The following is a 21,426-nucleotide window of genomic DNA, read 5'->3' as shown; positions in this document are numbered from 1 at the left end:
AAATAAAATATAAAAAAAACACATACAATGCGGTAGGATCGTAGAACTTTAAACTGTTGTAGTTGGATTTGTATTTCAGTGCGACAAATATTAAGCGCAGCGATACGTTTCAAAAGTCTTAAAACTTTCCTCATACAATGTGTTCGAAAACAGCTGCAATAGGATCTGTATTTCTGGGCGACTTACACATCCAAAGGCAGCTTCTGACATCAAACCACCAGAAAATGTGGCAGAACAAGTTTGAATAAGTTGCAGACGTAAGTATATGACACAACCAGGTTTAATAGGTTACAGCTGCTGCTAGATTTCATTGCGACGTGTAGACTAAAGGAAGAAATATAGTGCCACTTATGGATAAAAGCAAAATCGTCATATTAAATCGCTTCAACCTAGCTCAGCTAGTCAAGAGCAAAGAACATATGGCAATTATTCTCAATACACGTAAACACTTCTAATAAAGCTTCAGTCTTCAGATAAAACACATTCCACAATTCGCACAAAGGAAACACGATCAACCACAGCGAAGAACTCGGTCGTTCTTACTCATCCTATACATAAGCATCAAATAGATGGATAACTTTGAATATGTAACCCAATCAAACACCAAATGTACAATCTCGATATATATATAATTAAGACTAGAGCTTAAGTCACAGTAAAGAAATGAAGGAAACAAACAAATAACAAACAAGTGAAGTAACAGGCAGAAGCCAGGAAAGTAAAGAAAATTATCCCGAATCCAAAAAGTAAACAGTGGATTAGTTCTTGCCGCACGGACGTTAGAGAAACTGAACACTTGTTGGCTTATGATACAAAACCAATGACTTTATATCAAGTTTGCCTCCTCCTCTCTCAACCCTAAACATACCAGACGCAATCCGAGTTTTACCTCCCTATGATGGTAATTCAAAGACATTGAGCGAATTTATCAAATTTATCTACTTATCAGAGGAACCGATCAGACCCCCTCCGGCCAGATGATATAAAGAACAATAAGAAATAAGATTGCAGATTGCAACCAAGGACAACGTATTAGCAGATCTGAATTGCAAATGTTTGATATATTTTGACAATATAGTTATCAAGAACACATTAGAGATTTAAGAGAATTATTTGACAAACTTAAATTTAAAGCTTCAACCAGCCAAATCAGAGTTCTAAAAAAAAACAAGTGAGAGGTTCTAGAGGAGCTCTCCCGACTAGGAAATACACTGTATCCTCATATTCCAACACCAAAAGCAGCTCGCACTAAGTGCTCGTTTGTAGTAATAAAGACAAATTAAAATAAAAAATCTTCCTTTGGCAGGGTTCGACCTCGCAACTAACCTCACAACTTGCCGCCGTCTTTACTTAACAGCCACAGCATTAAAACAAGTAAGAGGTTCTAGCCGGGAGCTCCCGACTGGGGAATACTCTGAACCCTCTTATTCCATCATCAAATCAATTAAAAAAAAAATCCCTTGGCAGGGCTCGAACTCGCGACAGACCGCACCACTTGCTATGCCTCTACTCAGCAGCCACACCAAAAATTAAGAACTTATGATAAAAAAAGGAACTAAAATAGCATGACAGAAAAATGTTGCAATTACCATACTGTTAGAATGCGAAGTAGACGCGCATAAATGTGTGTGTGTACATGTATACAGAAATTAAAATGAAAATAAAAAACAAAGTTTCCTCGACAGGGCTCGAACTCGCGACAGACAACACCACATGCCACCGCCTCTACTCAACAGCCACACAAATAATTAAGTATCAATGACAAAAAAAAAAAATAAAAAAAAAGAATTTAAAAAGCAAAACAGAAAACAATAAAATTGCAATCACAATGTTGTGGATAGAATTTGAAACGTACGTGTGTGTGCGTGTGTGTACATGTATACAGAATTTCTTGGAATTTACATGGCATACACGTGCACAGTCAGTACCGAAAAATAAAACAAAAACCGATCTAAATAAAATGTTCTACAGTATATCTTATTGCACCATAGAATATTTGTGTATTCTCAAAAAGTCTACTGCATTTAAAATGTGGTTTAAATTGGTTGGCAATACATGTTGGGTTATTAACTTTTTTTATTGCTCTGCGGTGGTAGTGGGCAGGTGGCGATAGCTATTATATGAAAGATACTTATATATATATATATATATAGAATATTTATATATATATATATATATATATATATATATATATATATATATATATATAATTCCATATATATAATGTTCTAGAAGCAATATATCAAGTTTGGTGACTCAAGCTGTTAATATTTACCCAATTTGCTTAAAAAAACAGGATTTCGATATCGATTGCTTGGAAATTCCTTGGAAATCGTACCCAGATTGTCAACAGCGAACACGGTGCATTTCAGCCCCACCTGAACTTATTTTGACTGTTGTTGCAAATTGTTGTGTCCGGGCTTAAAGTCCTTCCACAAAAAAATTTGTCTTCAGACCAAGTCTCTATTCGGTTTTAGAATGTTGCACAAAAATGATCGATCCTCTCCCAGCTCTCCATTTTGAACCTTTTTTATTGTGTCAGGTAAAGTTACTTTCCCTTCACGTTCTATTTATATCACCTGCTTCTATCCCCACCTTCTTCTGACAACCAAAATATCATGAATCATATAATCTGCATTAAAGAGCAATTCTTGATATTTATTCACTACCAATAATTACCTTGTGTTTAATATATACCTTGAATTTTATATTATTCCCTTACCCAAAAAGGGTTGAAAAGCTGTATTGCTTACTGTCCATTTTCCCTAAATTATTTAAAAAAAATAAAAATTACTGCAAATTTGCTGTATTTCTTCAAAGCAGTTGTGTCCCCTCCACAAGTTGGTTTCTAAAAAGGTTATCACGTACAACCAAATTTCATGATTTTACTTAATTTTTAAATTATGTTTTCCCTTATAGTATACAAGTCAGTGCACCATGACCTTTTAGTCTCCCTACCTATTTTTTGCTCTGAAGTTCTTCTTATTTAAACAGTGGAACCCATGCTGAGGTTGACTAACCACGTAGCAGGTTTAGATTTTTTCTGAATTACCTCAAGAAGGTCTCCGTTGACCTTTACTCCTTAATAAATTATCCCTCCCTTTTATCAAATGCTCTCTGCTATGTGCAAAGATTATGAGAATCTTATTATTTCCTACACTAATCCTTTAAATAACTCGTATCAATAGATGATTTGAACTCTTTGCAAATCTGGAATTCGAAAAAGGTGTATGCTTATGAGGCTTTATCTTACTAGGCCTTCTCGTGTTAGGTAGCTATGCATTCGAAAATATTTTTTTGCAATATTTACTAACCTAAGTTCTGCTGAAGCCAAAGATGCTCTTGGTTCCGTTTTTAATCAAACTGCTGTACATATCACTATTATGTCCTAGATTTGAGTACTGTTCACGTATCTGGTCTCCGCAGAATATTAGTCTAGATCACATTAAATTAATTAAAAAGTAATTGTTAAACGTATTTTTTCCTTATGCGGCTTACGCTGAAACTCCAATCTTCGGTTACTACCGTATTTTAGCAGGCTTATATTACTTAATTCTCCCTCTACGTTGTCTTCGTAATGTTATGTCGAAATGGGGTTTAATGAACCGATGTAGAAGGTATGTTGAATATTTCGTAAGTCATTAGTCAAGTCAACTCGAAGACACAATGTGCCCCACAAATATTACTTACGTGGCCTCTTCGTGGTGACCCTGGGTGATTGTCCAAAGTTGATTTGCACAACCAGCTTATTCGAGTGGCGAAACAAGATGGCCCATTCTTTATGTGACGGAAGATTAAACTGGATAGTAGAATTCTACGGCAGTCGGCCAAAAACTGTAAGTAAATTTTGGGAACCCGTGACCAGGAACCCGCGGGACTTGTTCCGACCTGACTTTTTGGTTGCAACCTTTCAGGGACTATCGTGGTGGATGCGTTTTAAACCCAAATCGCGGGAAGAGCTTTGCTCGAAGTGGAGGTGCGTTTCAGCCGAAAACATTGAATTTTTGAGGTTTTAGAGCGGCCTCACCTCCCACCAATCAGGGAATGTATTGCTTCCGTCAAGCATTCATTCTATGGGTACCGAAGGGACACTGTGCACGCAGGCTTTGTGCTTTTTGTATTTTCGAATACCGTGAGATTGAGCCGAAAATGCAGGCTTTAACGTAAAATACGCTGACTCAACTGGTACGTCTAACTTTAATTTAAGCTACTATCGATAATATAGATTCTTAGCATTCTTCTTCTTGAATTACGATCTCTAGGTCAAATTTTTTAATGAAATAGCTTTTAATACGACTTTTGAATTTACCTAAGTTTAATAAAGATGAAATAATAACACAAAAGTGGTGACTAGCAACATTCATTCAGCAGTGCAATAGGCGGGCCAAAGTGCATTTGAGGCAGCAAGTTCCCTAAAAGTACCACCATTTGCAAGCTATTCATCTATTCAAATGGGCCCTGCAACTGAGTAAAATTCCTAATGCTGACCACCACTATTATGCAAGGATGCACATGTAAGTTGAACTGAATATAGCCCCAAGTAACATATTAAGTCCGAGGCAACCAGACACGCTACAATTTACCATGATTAGCATGATTTTAAATTCCGCCAGCTACGTCAGGAACCAGAGGAGTCACTAAACGCGATTTTTTGCACTTGAAGGATGCTGCATTATTTTGGAAGTACGACTCTTCTGTAGGCTATCGCAAAACAGCGAACAACCTTTCCAGACGCATACGAGGCTGCATATTCCAGGAATTGTTACTACTATTCAAAACCAAGCTGCAGACACGGAGCCTAGATGCAAACTGTAATTCTCGCCAATCATCAATAAGCCTTCAACTTTTTGAAACAACGAATCAAGTCCTACGGATGTAGAGGTGAACATTTGCGCAAAGATTGAAATTAAAAAATAAAGAATGCTACGCATGTGGGAAGGTATGGCTTATGAGTAAGGTACAGACGAACCAGAAGTGATACAATTCATACAATTATCAATACCATACCAATGCCATCAAATCAGTGAGTAGGATATCATAACTATGAAGATTGATGGAATTCAAATACCACTGAAATTGCTCAAAAGTGCACCGTGCAGCATAATGAAGGATAACGCCCTCGGCAAATTAAACCTTCAATAAGCTTAAACTGACCGTAAATTTAGTCATACAGGGCACAGGATCATCTGTTGCAAACTTATGCGTATACACATACCTAAATCAACTAAGCATATTAAGGCCATCCTAAAAGCAATATAACCATCTACAATCAAACAGGTAAAACTGTTTCTTGGGAAAGCAGCATACTACGCAGTCTAATTTCTCGCCAAATTTGTCGACTTTGGGAAAACCGCTGCTTGATCTTCTCAAAGAAAGACAATTCTACTTTTGGAAAAGAGACGTGATTAGCTTACAACAGAATCAAATGAGTTCTAGATTTACAGCAGGTGCTGATCACTTATGACGCAACACTTACATTAGTGCTGGCGACGGATGCCAACAAAACAGGTATAAGCACTGTACTATCGCATCACTTGGAAAATGCAGGCGAACGTCCAATTGCAAATGCAAGTCGTACAATGAGTCCCACAGAACAGCGATGTTCACAAATCGACAATCAAATACTGATACGCTAGAAGTTGGACATTGATAACCGATAACAAACCCATCGCACAAATTCTACACCTTATAAATCACTACCGACACTATGCATTTCTAAGATGGCAAACTGTGCAACCTTTTTTAGCAACTTCAATTGCACTGTACTAAAATATGGAAGGAAAATGTACTTTCCTCCATTACCACTCAACGCAAATGTAGTTGTCCAATTTAACACAGGAAATCGGGACGAATTTTATAATTTCATAATAAGATATAATAAGTAAATCAGCTTTGCTTGTTGCACAAAAAACCAGCATTTGAGCAAAATATTGCAAATTCTGCAGAGCAGCTACTAACGGGTATGACCCGGCCTTGCCCGTGGCACCCATATAACAAATATTCTTAAAAATTCTCAAAAAATCATACAACTTTCATACAAGCGTTGTCCAACAATTTTCCAAAATGAAGCTCAGGGCATCTTTGAACCCCAAATCTACTAAGGAGGGATGTATTTTCTAAAAAGTGCGAAACGTCCCTCAAATTAATTTAAGCAAAGATCTTTGAAAATAAGTTTAGGGCCGATCGGATGGTAAACAAAAAAGTTTCATATAAACGTTTTTCGTGACTTGTCCATACTTTCGGGTGGAACTTTCGAAATCCCCGTCCTAATGTGCACCTACATTATATAAGGGAATGCATGGTTATGGATACCGATCTTCAGACAAAATTAGATCTGCTTAAGCAGAGTTAAACGACACTCCCGATATTCGCATGCTCAGACTTGGGCAAGAAGTAAGTGTTGCAGGACGCGAGGGAAAATGGTCTCGGCGCTGACCTTACGCAGACGAAGGGGAAGGACAGCCGGAAACTTTTGAAGGCGGAGCTAAGCTATAAGGAGTGTCTGACAAGATATGCTACACGGCGGGTTCACACTTATCACGGACCTTGTGGCGCTCATGTGGCCAAGTGTGCCAACATTTTAAAGTCAAACAAGCGAGAGCACCCTGGCGGAAGTTGACAGCTCAAGTGGCAGAACTTCGGACAATGGGTAACGCAAGCATCGCACAGACACCGAAGGAGGAAGCAAGCTCTTTAAAAGTGGTGTCTATTAGCTCTTATGGCTGCTCCAGCACCTGCTCTCCTAGGCTTCGAACGGTCATGCAGTGAAGTTCATGTATTCGTCTCGCCCAATATCGTGCCTTCGGTGCATGAATGACGAATAGCTTACATCAAATCATTATGCCCCAATAAGGCGAATACCAATTGATCATATACGATATATCAGAGGCGAGAAGTTGCGGGCGGTGCACACTTATGTCCATTGCCTAAATTTTGTATAGCTGCACCGCCCGTAGGAAAAACGTGATGAACGAAATATTACCTCACTTAATGTGTTTAAAGACCCCACAAAAAGACAAGGAAATGGACTGGGAGTCAGCGCGGGTCGAGGATATAAGCGTTGAGTCCGGTGACTGCCTATAATCGGAACCCAGTGTGCTCGCGTCGGTAAAAAGGGACGAAACCCCTTCCAGCAAACCGGAGCGGTCACTCACGAGTCAATGACCCCAAAACAACCGTCAATTCTACAGGCATGGCACACCCGCCACCGCGTCTTAACAGTTTGTATATAAACAAGCAAACTTCCAGGAAGGTGTCGTGGAGAAGAGTCCTTGGCCCATATGTCAAATGAAGAGGTCTCGATATCATCAGACTGGTGTTGTTGGGACGAGTGGATATTACGCCGAGGTCAGGTCGCACAAGAGAAGCTTCGCGGCTGATCCAGTTCGACGACGGCCGTCGAGATTCTCTGGAACCATCGGAGATTCCCGCGGGACCGCGGAAATCCCCACAGCCGATAGACCGCCTCGGCAGAAGGGACTGCCGGGGAGGATTCTCAGCAAAGTTTGTGGCGGTGACAAAAAAAATGTGTGTCCAACCAGTGATCCGACTGCAGTTCGCGCTGTTTAACTGGTTGGTCGGTGGTGTTTGGATATGAATTTGACCACGAAACGTCACAAACCAAATCTTTCGGATTGTAAACAAAAAAGTTTCATATATACGTTGTTGCGAATTTTCCGCACTAGGGGTGGAATTTCCCGCAACCACGACTCAACTTGCACCTTCATCACATAAGGGAATTACAGTGAATATTTCAGCTTCCTAGCTCTTACGGTTTGGGCTGTGCGTTGATCGCCAATCTGTAAGTCAGACAGTCAGTCAGGACAAACAGCTTTATATATAGAGGTTAGTTAACACAAACAACCCACAGTGTCGCAGACCGGACAAGCTACAAAGAAGGTAATAGAAGCCTGAAACTTGAGTGACCAAGCTAAGAACGATCACCAGGTGTCAAGTCAGCGTTCTGCCGGGATCGATGACTGAGACCATGAAAGTCGTGGCGTGGGTTTCAGTTATGTTAAGCTCAGTTAATATGATGCAGTTGACAGGCATTGACGCCTAATAGATTTTATTTATTTATATTTATTTATTTTAAATGCTAAAAATTTCATCAACATCGGCTAGGAAACAAAAAAAACATGTTTGCCTGCCCACGTGGTTGCGGCAGCATTCATGCGCGTCCGCTTCGAATTTATCATGAGCTTTGCAATTGCGATTGTATTACTTTCTGTGCTGCTATTTAAATTAATATTTTTTTCTTATTAGGATTAGTTATTGGTGTGGCTGTTGAGTAGAGGCGGCATCAAGTAATGCGGTCAGTTGCAAGTTTCTTTTTATACCCTGAACCCATTAAAAATGGGTATTAGGGTATATTGTATTCGTGCAAAATCCACAAAATATGTAACAGGCAGAAGGAAGCATCTCCGACCCCATAAAGTATATATATTATTGATCAGCACCAATCGCCGAGAAGATCTAGCCATCTCCGTCTGTTTAGCTGTCCGTCCGTCTATCCGTATGTATGAACGCAAGGATCTCAGAACTTACAAGAGCTAGAGACTTGAACTTTTAGATGTAGGTGCTCCTCTGCCTGCGCAGATCAAGTTTGTTTCCGATAATCGATAACTTACCCCATTTCCAAGCAATCGATAAAAATCGATATCGATATCGTGTATTTGGGCAATTTTGGTAAATAATAAGAGCTAGAGTCACCAAACATGATATGTTGCTTCTAAAATAATATATATTTGTCAGCTATCTTTCATTTTATACCTATCGCCTCCTACCCGCTACCACCCCAGAGCTATAAATCAAGTTCATAACCCAACTTTTATTGCCAACCAATTTAAGCCACAATTTAAATGCAATTGTCTTTTTCAGTATACACAAATATTCTATGGTACACTAAGATATACTGTAGAAAATTTCATAAAGATCGGTTAAGAAAAAACCAAAGTTATATGCAACTGCGCAATTGAATAGAGGAGCATCTTTAAGAATTTCTGTATACATGTACACACACACATTCGTGCGCGTCTGCTTCGCATTCTTACAGAAATGTGGCAATACGTGTGGCTGCTGAGTAGAGGCATAGCAAGTGGTGCGGTCTGCCGCGAGTTCGAGCCCTATAGGGGAAAGTATTCTTTTTTTTTTTTTTTTTGGTGTAGCTGTTGAGTAGAGTCGACAGCAAGTAATGCGGTCAGTTGCAAGTTCGAACCCTGCCAAGGGAACTTTTTTTTTTAATTTATTTGGTGTCAGAATAAAAGGGTTCAGGGTATTCCCTAGTCGGTAGCTCCCGTTTAGAACCGCTTACTTGTTAAATATGTTCTAATTCCGAGTTAGAACCACTGGAAATTTTATCAGCAACAATCTCTCGTGTTTTGATTTTGGCTTCAACCAAAATTTTGGATCTTATATTTGTTTTGTTGTTGTTTTTTTTTTTTTTTTTAGCTGGAACTCTTCCTTTTTGGCTGTTATCTACCCCGATGTTGTTGATTGTCTTCAACTGTTTCCCTCCTTCTACATTGTTTTTTACCTCTTCTCTGTGGCTTCTCTGATTCTGTATTGTCACTATTTTCCAGAGGTCACATATAACAGTCAACACTTATTTTCAATGCGGTCGGCACTCAAAATGAGAGAAAAAAACGGAGTAGATTCGATTTCGCTCTCCATCGAACACTTTATTTCGTGCGCTTGTGTACTGTGTTCGTGCTTTTACTTAAGCAAAGCCGCTTTTATGTCAGTAATACTAGAGCCTGGTGCGTAGAAACCGAACTTTGTGTGTTTTTTTTCTCTCTTATTCTTTCTGTCCGACAAAAAACTGTTATTGTGTTGTGTGTTAAGTGTTGACTGTAATTTGCGAACTCTGCAATTTTCTGCAGCTGCTTCGGTGTGTATTTTTTTTTGCACCTACTTTTCTACTGGTGAGGGAGAGCACGAGTTATAGTATTTATGCGTGTTTTACTAGCCTAACGAATTCTTATTAATTTCACCGTTTCATACCACTACGGGGGGAAAGATAAAAATATTATTATTTTTTAACACACTTCTTGGTGTTCGAAGCGAACGGACGTACTCGCGAGATAAAATTAAAAATCGAAATTCGAGTGCACGTCCAAACGGCAACCCCGCACAAAGATTGCAACGCAGAAAATATTGTTACCCAATAACAAACAGAAATAATAACGTCAAAAATTGAAACAAAACTGCTTGCTGACAAAGCAATTTGTTTTAAGTGAGCAAATCGTCTGCGCTGCCTTGCGGACAGTCACCCCGCCAGTGGCAATGCCAATAGTGCCACCATTCCAGAGAGTGCTGAGAGCAGCAACGCACCCACTATGAGTAACAAGGGGCCGATGTCTTCAAGAAGTTCTTCAGTTTCACCTTCCCACCCTTCAATGGTCTCCGAAGACCCTGGCAGCAGTCCACATGCTGGTGCTAGAGTGAATAGGGATTTCGTATAATAGATATCCTCAAACCCAAATCACCCGCCACAGCTGCGGGTCACCTGCTAACAGGTGTCTTAGACAGCAAGTCCCCACCTGCCAGGCGGCGAGAACAGAACAAGACTGACACAAGTCCACTACAAATGCATGCATGGAATAGATATGCTCCCTTGGCACCATCTGACAAAGAAGACATGCAGACTAACAAATTTGATGCAGATAAGCTCAGCACAAGAAGAGAAATTACCTGCCTCAGCCCAAGGTTGGAGACGATAGCCAGCCCAATGCTGTCGCCAGATCCTCCATACCGGAAGAAAGGGCCAACAACAAAATGCCCCCACAGGAGGAAAGGAGCCACCCCCCGTGTGGCTCATACTATCCAAAGTAGTAACTCCTAGCCAATGATGTGCCCACATCATAAAGAAACTGGGAGAACAAAAAATACAGTTCTATTCTAGAAGCCCTACCGCATAGTCATGGCCTCCACCACCACACTAAACCGAGAGCAAATCGTCGACCTACAGAGCCAGGGCCATACCGCTCTCCACCTCCACAATCCGAAGGAAGTACTTAAATTGGAGCTGGAGGCCCTAGTATAAAACACGCCACCCGATCCTACTTTCCCTAGAATCTTTGGCTTTGAGGCGTACCCTGTACACTGGACTCAAAATCGGTCAGCTAGTGGCGGCTGCGCTGTCCTCGTCCGGAGTAACTTGGTTCACTTCCCGTATTTGAGCATTACTCATCGTGTTTACCAATATTCGATGGTGAAAGTCTCCACTGATTGCAGGCCAAATGAGCAGACGTCGACTGATGACTTCAACGTCATACTCAGCACAACTGGAAGCATATATCTTGTTGGAGGCGACTGGAATGCACATCTCTGGCTGTGGGGCGCAAATAGCAGCAATGCGCGCGCAAGCGAAGGTAACCACCACAGGTTCTTCCACAAGATATCCGTACGGCAGCAGAGGTACTGGAGTATCTCTACCATCGACTTCGCTATCTACCAGGAGATTACTGACCAGCTCCTTTCAATCGCTGACAATTGGGAGCTCCCGAGCGACCACCTGGTACTGATAGTTACCCTGAAGAGCAGGGGCAGGGCCAATACCGAGGCCGATCAACGCACGCACTGATCTCGGTGTCTTCTGGAGGCAGATGAGTAATAGTATACACCTCAATACTGAAATTAGCACTGGACTGAATATAGAGGACGCCATTAAGCTGCTCAACGCAAAGATTCGAGCAGCAGCAGCCGAAGCCACCCCCCAACAAGTTGCCAGGCGGCTGGATAGTGCTGGCAACGGACCCGCGGATATATGCAACTTTCTCAGGATCAAGGAGCGGTGCAGACGCAGGTTCCAGACGACTCAGCATCCGTGTGACAAGCCGGGGGGCGAAGAGCGGAGCGGCAACTCAAGGAAGCCCTTCGCAGACACAAAGATGCATCTTTTTCCAGAAGGTTGGAGAGCCTGAAACGGTAACCCTGAAGAATCACTCTCCTTCATCGCCACAATGGAACATACTGCCTAACAGTCGAAGAGCAAGCTGATACCTTCGCCAGTCACCTGGAGGAACCGTTCACACCTTTCGATTTGGCCTCCACAGAAGAGCTCGATGAGACTACCCGAGCGTTGGAGACTCCGCTTCAGATGTCACCACCTATCGGCCCCATCCACGTGGAGGAGGGGATCAACGTCAGCAAAGCCCTTCCCAGGGCTAAAGCACCGGGTCACGTTGGAATATGCCACACCACTCTGAAGGGCCTGCCAATTCGCTCGCTTCTTTTTATAACGTTGATGTTTAACGCCACATTATGGACGAAACACTTCCCTGTCCAGTGGAGGCTAGCGAGCCTCCATGCGATCCATAAGTCGGGCAAGCCGGAATATGACCCTGAGTCATATCGGCGATCAGTCTCCTGCTTTCTTTGTCGAAGAGACTGATTATTGCACGACTTGCAAGCCATTGGTGGGGCCCAGGAATACATCCACTTGCTCGAGAGCTGGGCACGCAGGTGGAACATCAAGCTCAATGCCTCGAAGTGCCAGCAGTCTGGATAGATGGCAGCCCCCTTCACCCTGGCACAACCGAAAGTATCTTGGAATTGTACAGGATGAGAGGCTTACTGTTCGGGTGCACATCGACGGCCTTTTCAGGCAGTGCCGCTTTATTTATTTATTTATTTACGTGATTTATTATTGTACAAAAAAATAATATAATAACTAACGGGAGGGAGTGTTAGCTTCTAAGGCCATCGACTCGACAGTAAACTTATTTATGGTATTATATGTATATTATATAAAATTATATATATATTATTATGTGATATTTAGTATGTTATTGGTGTCTAAGAACTTGATTAGCAGTTTTACATTATTGTGAGCAGGTGTGGTAAGAAGAGAGGTAGGTTGGATTTGGCCAAATAGACAAGTCCTAATGTTATTAAGTTGCGGGAAGTTATTTAATATATGTTTGATTGATAATTCTCCCCCGCATTTTGGGCAATTAGGTTTGTCTTTTCCTTTAAGCAGGTGGTCGCGGGCTAAGGCGGTGTGCCCAGTTCTGAGTTGGATGATAACACTGCAATGTCTTTTGTGCCATGATCGGACGGCTTCCTTGTTCGGATTAAATTGCTTAAGCCTATGGACGTAAGTCTCCCATTGTGTCATTTCGTCCCTTTTTAGGATATCCCCAATGTTGCGCCATAAGTCTTCTCTGACACCAGGGATGACTGTTAGGCAAGGATTTTGTCCTGCCATTTACCCGCTGCATCTGTCAATTCGTTATTTGGCGCCCAAAGGAGTTTTATTTTGGTAGCGTGTTTGATGCACAGATGTCGAATTTCGCAATTCAGGCTGTTTTGGTTGTATGTGTTGTTAATAGCATTAAGAGTAGAAAGACTGTCGCTGCATATTATAATTTTCCCTTAAGCTCGAGATGTTAAGTTGCTCTTAGAACAGCTACAGCTTCGACGGAATATGTAGAAAAGTATGCAGGGAGCGCTCCTAATGAGACAACAATTGCTGATTGGCTCCCAACTGCGAAACTAGTAGAGTCAGTTGTCGATCAGTCACTGTAGAGCCAACTCTAGTTGGGGAATTTTTCCGTTTCGGCAGCTAGCATTTGCTGCAATATACTTTTGGGTATTTCTGAGTTTTTTAATAAGTGGAGAGGTATTCATGGTGTGGTGCTGTAGTTGCCAAGGAGGGGATGGTCTGATTTTGTTCCAACGATATGGCATATCCAATTAATGTTTTTTGAAAAAACTTGAACATCTACGGATAGTAGACATGACTTTAAATCTTCGGCGCTTCTTAACCGTTCTGTTAAAGTCATTATGCAGAATTGGGTAGGTCGAGCAAAAAATTTTAGGGATGGGATTAAAAGTCAGTTGCGCGGTTCTCGTCTGTATTTCAGGAAGACCCGCTTCGGCTAAAAGGCATTTCGTCGGAGTTGTGGGAAAGGCGTCAATGCTACGCCGTACTGCTGCATGCTATGCGGGGGAGAACAATTTGATGTTGGATGGCGCGCACCAACCATAGATTGCCAGGCCATAGTCGATTTTGGCCAGTATTAAGTCTCTTATGGCATGAATTAGTCATGTTGGATGGACAAGGGAACGTTAAGGCGTTTGTGAAGACTATCTCTAAGATTAACACAGTGTTGCTTAAACGTGAGTCTTCTGTCGCGCGTAAGACCAAGAACTTTAAAAGTAGATGTATATTCTATTGTTATGTTATTTACACTTAAAGTTGGATATGTTTAAAGCAAGAGTGGCTCCTGGCAGTTTTCCCCATTCTACTATATCATTAAGTATTTGTTTAAGCGTAAGGAAGAGTAAATTTGTATTTTTGCAGTTACTAAAGATAATGACATCGTCCGCGTACGCAGAGAGTTGTATTGAAAGCCTTTACGAGGTTGAAGGTCTTAGGACCCACCCCCCACCGGTAAAGTTGCTCCAGTACAGTGCGCACTCCAACGCGCTCAAATGCCCTTTCGAAATCAGTAGCCAGGATGGTGACATGATTTCTGGTTGAAAGGGCATCTGACGCGTAATGATGGATATGCAATTGGGAGTCAACGGTACTGTGCTGTTGCTTGAATGCAGTTTGGTTGAGGCTGATAAATTTATTTTTGGATATGAACCATTTGATTGAAGAGTAGGGATATGGGAAGTATGATAATTCGTAGGAAGGTTTGTTTAAGGATCGGGATTATTTTAGCCGTTATCCAAGCGTGCGGATAGTTACCCTTATCTAACATTATGTTGTAAATGAATAGCATTCTTTTTGTTTGCCCTAATAGCTTCACTTTTTAACAGTGCTCTCGCTTTTTTGTAGGCTACTAGATTGGTACAGTTTTGAGAGGATTTATAGCTATGCCAGAGAACTTGCTTTAGCTTTCGCAGATCTTGGAGACTTGGGCTAAACCAAACAGGGATCCTTATCTGTTTTTTTGGATACGTTTGTGGAATGGCTACGTTGGCTGCTGTTTTTATGGTTTTCGTAATTAAGACAGGCTTAGATCGTTGGTCGAGGAAAACTGAAAGAGCTTTTTACAGACAAATTGGAAGGTACTCCAGTTGGCATGGTCGGTTTTGAACCTAATTGAAGGTAGGAATTTTTCAGGTTTTATATGTGTGACAAGGTTAATAGTAATAGGGAAATGATCGCGCCGTGTAAGTTTCGGCCAATGGACCATTTACAGATTGGAACCAGGGTTGCGGACGCTATACTTAGATCGATGTTAGTAAAGGAGTTGTTGGTAGAATGGTGGGTGGCAGAGCCGTCATTTATAATGGCTAAATTTGTTTTGTCTTCAACATGATAACCTTTGGGGTTCCGGGAGCAGGACCCCCAAAGCCTACTCCAAGCGTTAAAGTCTCCGACAAAAACTATAGGTTCCTGAGCTGACTCTGTAATATTTAATAAATCTGTAGCTAATAGTCTTTGGTTGGGGGTATATAAAGGTTAAATATTATTATACTCGGGTGGGATAAAAGCTGCCCATGGAGCAAGTGGGTGAGATCAAATTGATAGTCTTGTGTGGGATGTTTATTGCCGTATAAGTATACTAGCGTCATGCTTCGCATGGAGAATGGAAGAATTGTTGAAAAAATAACCAATAAATGGTTTGGGGGTTACAACTTGGGTAGTATTAAATTGGAGATTAGTCTCTTTTAGGCATATAAAATCTGGATTGGCTTATTTAATTAATAATGAAAGTTCAATGTTATTGTTGAAGTATCCGTTTATGTTCCATTGTAGAATCTTAAGGGTCATTGGAAGAGATAAAGTGGGTATTATATGCAATGGAAAAAGTTTTGTTCAGTTTATATATCAGAGTCGTCCATAAGATACTATTTTTATATTTGTTGGTTTTAAGTTGTTTTAAAAATTGAGTAGTTTTATGCGAGAGCCCAAGTCTCTAGTAGTCATCATCGAATGTTCCGTTTATGTTATTTTTTTGCTGACTTTGCTGATAAGTCATAATATTGATAAGTCATGATAAGTTCTTCTGAGCAGTTAACGCATTTCGATTGTGTGCAGGTGTCAGGCGAATGGGGAGGTAAAGCGCGTGGTTAGTTTTTGCAGTGTTCAGCTGTGTGGCCAAGAAATGCACCTCATTGGGTTTGGTATGTACTCCCGTACCTTAACCGCATGCCATGCAATATCAATTTTGCTGGGAAGGTGGTGTAGATAAAAAGTGACCAGAATTACTCCAGAGGGTTTAGTGCCTGTGTCCGTGGTTTTGGTGAAATTAAAGATATCGCTGACTTTTTGGGATAGCAGCTCTTCTATGATTTCTTCATTGGGGATATCGGAGAGATATGGAGCATATATTGTGCCTTTAATGTGATGCCCGGTAACGAAGGTGAGTTGATGAACTTGTCAGCCTCGCTTTGATTTTTAATTAGCATCAGTAATAGTAAGTTGCCGTCACGGGAGCTGGTGACGGAGGTGGTGTTTTTGGATATTAGACGTAGTACGTTGTAAACGGTAATACAGGAGAAATCTGAGATTTTTTTCTCGATGTTTTTGGCTGCGGTTACAATGTACTTGGGGGTTTCGGGAGCTATTGTTGAAAGTTCGGGGAATGTCATGTCGACTTTTTGTCTCCTTTTTTCACGAGGAGGGGGGGGGGGGCTATCAGAGAGCAACGCAAACTGCTTGCCCCTCAGATTAATGGCTGAAGGGGAGACCCCATAGTTAGATGGATAAAGCTTTAGCTCTCGCGAAAGAGCTTGAGAAAAACAATCAATGATTGACCGCGTGGGTCGCAAAAGAAATACACCGATTAGACTCTGCTGATAAGAAAACTGACGTTTGCCCGCAACGAGAGCTAGCCGAAGACTGAGTGCCGCTTTAAGATGGTCAAGTCCAACTGTCTACTAAGCCCATTGCCGCTTCGCAACACCGTCGTGGTGGCGCCAACTTGGAGATGCGGAATCCGGAGTTGGGGCATTGCATCTCGGACATATAGAAGACAGATTCAAGCACTTCTAAACTTGGCCTTGCGCTGAATGACCGGTGCCGACTGGTACATCAGAAATTCTACCTTGCACAGAGACCTCAAAATGGACTTTATAGACAGCCAAGTCAAAGCGTTCGCCAACCGATACTACGAACGGTTGCAGCAACACTGAAACCGGGTAGCAACTGACCTCGCTGGGAGGTGCGTTGTCAGAGGACTCAAAAGAAGATCCTTTGAGGACCTCCACCAAATAGACGCAGCCTTACTCAAAGAAGACTCCTTTTACGTTTGCCCACGATATAGCCTAAGGACCCAACCCAGGCTTGGCGAAACAGTGTTGTAATAAAAAAGAAAGCTGTATTTGATTTAATACAATAAATATAAAAACATTATTTTTTTGACAACTAAAGACTTATTATCAGACCACGATTCCCAATTTTACACAAATTTGGATATAGTACAAGCAAAGACAATATAAACACTAAGATGAGTAACGCCATACAATAAAATGCTACTATGCAGCTTGATTTTTTGAAAATTGAGAACGAAAACGAAATCTGTAGCATTGCGCTCTCACAGCCGAGAGAACGAAAAAGCTAAAAGTAGTATTTGCTCTCAGCTTTGGCAAAGTCTCTGGCTGGCAAAGAAACAATTTTCTTAGTTTTTTAGCGCAGATCACGACCTACCCAAAATTTCTGTTGATATATGAATGCATTTTGTGTACTCCATACAAAAAAAATTTTTATTTTTAAGTCGATGCAAATATTTATGTAATTTTTTATTTTTGAAATTATTAATTAAATTATTTTTTTTTCAAAGATACATTAAATTATTATTTTTTTTTTTTTATTTTATTATTTTTGTTGTTCGAATTATTAAGAACAAAGTACGCAGAGAGCACCGCGAGGAGACCATTATAAATATAATGGGGTCATTACAAAATATGACCTTCGGGTATTTTCTGCGGAGCCAACCTCAGTACACAAAATGCATTCATATATCAACACAAATTTGGGATAGGTCATGATCTGCGCTAGAAAACTAACAAAATTAATTTCTTGCCAGCTAATAACAAGAGCAGTGAATAACAACACATACATACATACTTTAAAGATCTTATGCATGTATAATTCACGCATACAACGAAAGGTGCACGCATGCTATTGGCTGAGACAAGAACTTTTCTCGAGCATACACTGTCCAAAGAGAAAAGTGAAATCAATCTATGTGTGCTATTTTCTTAACATAGTTATTGCGCAAGAAGCGCCTTGTGTAAAAATTATATAAGTTCTTAAACTTTCCTGTAGAATTAATCGTTAATATCTAGGGTAATATATCATTTAAATAAAGCATGCATTTCATTAATAAAGCACAATCACTTTGCGTCGATCGTTAGTTCTAAGCTTTTTCGCTCAATGTACTTCGATAACGAAGCGACGCAAAGCAGCATCGACCAGCTTTGCTGAAGGCAGGCTGGCGACTAACTTTGTAGCTCGTGTCAGCATCAGCAAGCCGTGACTTCGGCATTCGTTCGTCTGGTCTTTGGAGAACGAACAACCAGTCGGCAGGCATGCCGTACGAAGCCTCAAAGGCCAGATGAAAGGCCAGGCTAGAAATTTTGCGTCGCATTCAAATGTATGGGCGTTACTCATCTTAGTGTTTATATTGTCTTTGGTAAAAGCATACGTTGTGAACGGAATTGTTCGCTAACTCCCAATATAAGCTTAGACACCATATCGTTCGGAAGAAGTTACAAAGGCCGATCTGGGAACGACGGTTCCTTTTAGAGGTGGGTGATCCGTAACATTAGGTTAAAACACTTATCACCGCAATATTTGTAAGTACTTTTATACTTGCCACTGACACTTTAAAACTTCTCGAGAAATATGGGTACAAAAGACACACGACTAATAAGGCATCATACAAAACTTACGCTGATGATCAGAAATACCTTAGAGTTCTTTACCAAGAAACACACGAAACAGACCCTAACCACGGACTGGTCATTTTAGGAGTTCGTCACCGACATGCCCGTAGTAAATCTACTGGGTACTACTCTGAAAGTAATAGCAGGATTTACCGATCTTGGTTATTGTGAGCAAATTAATTTCAAACAGGGTAGGTATATGGTAAAATAGTAATAAATACAAAAGTACAGGTTCAGCTTAACGAGATCACATAGTCTTTATATGCCATTGCCAAAGCGGACAGTTTGGTCACGGAACAGTTGCATGAAACAATTTTAGCGATAAACAGTATAGTAATAACAGTATTAGAAAATTAAATATTTGCAATAACTTTGTCGAAAGTCAACCTGGTCAGCCCTACCAAACCCAAATGAGTTTGTAAAAAAATTAAAGTTTAACTAGACCAGCGTAATAGGAAGATTCCAGATTCTAAGGACGGTATCACGGTCGCTGTATGTGGACAGTTTTCGCTGTCAACGAATGCCTTCGCAGATAATCGCAGACACCAACTTCCGCACAATAACTTATATCCGAAACAAAATAAGAAAATTTGGACACGGCCACTGTGGACGACGAAAGAATGATTATGGGTTCGGCCAGCGAATCGCATGGACCTATTTGCTAACTTTCGAAGACAAAGTCTCCGTGAACAATCGGAGGTACATTATCAACTTCGAACACTGAAATAAAACCTGTGGTATCCGCTATGGCTTAAGTTATTGTTACGAACGAATCAGTCAGAGCATGAAAACTCTGCAACACATTAGTCACTTACAAAATAAAATTATATATATGTATATATATGTATATATATATGTATATATATGTATATATATTAAGGTTTAACAAAGTGTATGTACTAGCTAGTATAAATTTTTAGTGAGGCGTTTCGAGTGCTTAGAACATTAGTATTTGAAAAAAATTTAATAAGTCAATAAATAACAAATACAGAAAAGTAAATTAACTTTTAAACTGATCTGAATATTTAATGTCAAAAACAAAATAATTGAAGTCATCTCTATATCTAAATCTAAAAAACACAGAATAGCAAATGAGATTTTAAAGTGATCTATTTACGTTTTCAGGACTCGACGAAGGCACTGCTCGTGAAAACGATGATTACGCTTATCTGGACATCTGCCATCCAAGCTTGGGGCACGGCGTCAGCACACCAGCTGCACCGCATAAGAGTGGTCCAAACCAAGGCGGCACGAAAGGTTGCCGGCCTGCCATGGTACGTGACAACCGACGCCATCGAACGCGATCTCCGCCTAAAAAGATCGGAGATCAATTAAGCTCTTTCAGCAGCCGATACGCTGACAAGCTGCGACAGCACCCTAAAGCGGCCGCCAGGGTCCTGGCTGACCCCACCACAGTCAGGCGCCTCCAAAGGCTACACCATGACGACCAACCTACAAGACATTCCTTAAACATCATCATTGTAAATAACATCCCTGTAAAGATCATACAAGTTACCACTAACTAGTTCGCCTATGAAGTTAAATTAACACTTCACTTATTTTCGATTTTTTTAACGAAAACTAATTACAATTAGAAAGAAACATTATCCGACTTAAAATGTATTTTCTATCCTTTAAACGTCCATTCTAACAATCCTATAGCTTTTGACTATTTGATGCCGGCCAAGTTTTTAACACATATACCACGATATATAATGTCTTACTTCATTTCAGTAAAGTATTCACCAAAATTATTTGGATTCTTTAACCACAAAAATTATCAATTAAGACCCCTAAAGTGGAAAAAACACAATTAGACACAATTATTCCCTGATCCTTATTTTACCAAAAACACAAGCATGAGCGAGTATTCGCTTTATCCAAAACAGAAAGTTTACAATTGCACTTGCGATTCTATTTAAATAATTCAAACTAACTCGAATACATGTGAATATATTTGGAATAGTAAATTATGATGATTGCTACTTATAAATGAAACGATCGAAAAGAGGAGACTGGGCAAAAATTATTAAGTCGAGTGTGTGTATTCCAGTGACGTACAGATGCTGTGTCTGAACAAAATTACGACCACAATCCGTCTAATCGTCTTTAAATCACACTGCCACAGCTTTTTACATCCGAGTATATAAGAAAATCATTGACTTTTGAGCTGTTTACCTGCTTGCACATTTTTGCGAATCAACGAACTCCCATCTTTGCCTTAATACCATGTCATACCCATATAATAATACTTATTTAAGTTATATAATTGCTCCTCGTATTTCCCATTTCCCTCTCCTTTTTGCTATAAGCTTTTTAAAATCTTCATACTCTCATGGGCCTGACAACATTCCTAATTATCTACGCAGTTCCCTTGTTCGTTCATTGCTTAAGCTTTTAATATATTCCTGGAAACATCTGTTTTCCATCTTTGAGGAAAGAAGCAGAATAAATAGCTTCTCTCTGCTCATAATATATAAAATATAAATCCTATCAAAGTCGGAACTTAGCTAGAAGTTGTGTTTATGTACAAGCTATTGCTATTTTTTAATTTACATTTTACTTATTGTACAT

General features: G+C 40.4%; 1 protein-coding gene and 1 long non-coding RNA gene across 3 annotated transcripts in view; one reads left to right on the top strand and one right to left on the bottom strand.

Moving 5' to 3' along the window:
• Obsc (Obscurin) overlaps window positions 1-21,426 on the bottom strand; it is a 204,517-nt gene that overhangs the window by 131,488 nt on the left and 51,603 nt on the right. The window lies entirely within an intron of this gene.
• Window positions 3,659-20,379, top strand: LOC116651270 (uncharacterized). The gene is made up of 3 exons (XR_004304275.2): window positions 3,659-3,836; window positions 3,915-4,185; window positions 19,978-20,379. It is a non-coding gene; the product is annotated as an uncharacterized lncRNA (long non-coding RNA).

The sequence above is a fragment of the Drosophila virilis genome, chromosome 5 (assembly GCF_030788295.1).
Source record: "Drosophila virilis strain 15010-1051.87 chromosome 5, Dvir_AGI_RSII-ME, whole genome shotgun sequence".
NCBI classification, from domain to species: domain Eukaryota; kingdom Metazoa; phylum Arthropoda; class Insecta; order Diptera; family Drosophilidae; genus Drosophila; species Drosophila virilis.
The sequence above is the reverse complement of the archived record's forward strand: the minus strand, read 5'-3'. Positions and strand labels throughout refer to the sequence as shown.